The following is a 1,801-nucleotide window of genomic DNA, read 5'->3' on the forward strand; positions in this document are numbered from 1 at the left end:
CTGGTTTGCCCTCCTGTTTGGTTGCCTCAGTTAGAAGCACCTGCCTCAGCCTCAGTCCTTTCCAGAACCCTTCCATGTCAACCTTAATCCCCCCATGCCCTAGCCTCTCACCATGATGCCACTGGTCCCTCAGACGGGCCATAGGTCCCTCAGACACTGAATTAGGACCCTGAATTTTGATAAGGACAACCGTTTCTCCAATCAAAATATTTGGCCTCTATGCCAGAATTAATATAATGGGTAATTAGGTTTCGGCTGTGGTAATGCTGTATAACAAACAAGCCCCAAATTTAGTGGCACGCACAAGTGTGTATTTCTCACTTGTAGGCTCCAGGGTTGGTTTAGGCAGCTCTGCCTTGGGCTGCAAGTCAAGTGCAGATCTGCTGTTTAATTCTGATAATAGCAGCTACATGGGTCATGTTTTCTTTTCATGGCAATGGCAGAGGGCCAGGATGCCCTAAACCAAACGAGCACATTTGGTGGCTCTGCTCATGTCAGGTCCACTAGCGCCCCATCGACGGAAGCGAGTCACGTGACCAAGTCTGGACCCCGTGGCACAAGGAAATCTACTCTCCCTCCTTTACTGGGGGTCCCTGCAAAGTCACATAGCAAGGGGTGTGAAGATCTAATTTCAATAAAAGGAGGGAGTAAAGAGTGGGGACAATAATCTCCTCTGCTACAATGGGGCATAGCGTTTTTCTCCCCAATGTTTCATTATAAAAAATTTCAAACATAGAGTATTTGAAAGAATTTTACAGGCAACACCCATATACTCACCACCTAGATTCTATAATTAATAGTTTACTGCACTTGATGAATGACATTAGCCATCTCTCTTTTTACCCATTCATCACTCAATCTTATTATTTTTTTAAATTTAATTTAATTTTATTATGTTATGTTAGTCACCATGCAGTACATCATTAGTTTTTGATGTAGTGTTCCATGATCCATTGTTTGCGTAGAACACCCAGTGCTCCATGCAATGTGGGCTGCATTTTATTTTATTTTATTTTAATTTTTTAAAAACTTTATTATTATTTTTTAAGATTTTATTTATTTGACAGAGAGAGACACAGTGAGAGAGGGAACACAAGCAGGGGGAGTGGGAGAGGGAGAAGCAGGCTTCCCGCCGAGCAGGGAGCCCGATGCGGGGCTCGATCCCAGGACCCTGGGATCATGACCTGAGCCGAAGGCAGATGCTTGACGACTGAGCCACCCAGGCACCCCATTCCATGAGTTTTGACAAATACATACACCTGTGTATCCCAAACTCTGCTCCAGATATAGGACATTATCATGACCTCGGAAAGTTCCCCGGGGACATAGATTTTTCAGTGGTTTTCTTTTTCACCTCACAAATGGATCAACTTGCAGATCCACACGAGGTAGTCTAAAAATTGCCCCACGGCTAAGCAGAACACTGTGATGCCGGGGACACAATAGTCTTTCCTGGGGCAGCCAGAGGCTGTGGTCTGAATTCCAGATTGCTCGCAGAAGGAGTGTGTGTGTTTTGAGAGCCTTTCGGAACTGTTGCCACTCTACAAGGAACACAAAAATGCTCACCCTCGGACCTTTGCACAATTAGAAAAGGCCCCCTTTTCCAAATGGAAGTAGCCCCCACCGGGGCGCACCCTTGGTGAGCAGGAGGTGCCATGGTTTCATCCCGGCTGCCCCGCTCTCTCCCCTTGGCCAGCACTCTTGAAAACAACCTGCACAAGTGTGCCTGAGGCCCTGGGTGACTGCTCTGCTCCAGGCTCTGTATGCTTGGTGTTGGTGAGACGGTGGTGAGAAAGACAGA

This window comes from Zalophus californianus, chromosome X, assembly GCF_009762305.2.
Source record: "Zalophus californianus isolate mZalCal1 chromosome X, mZalCal1.pri.v2, whole genome shotgun sequence".
NCBI lineage: Eukaryota > Metazoa > Chordata > Mammalia > Carnivora > Otariidae > Zalophus > Zalophus californianus.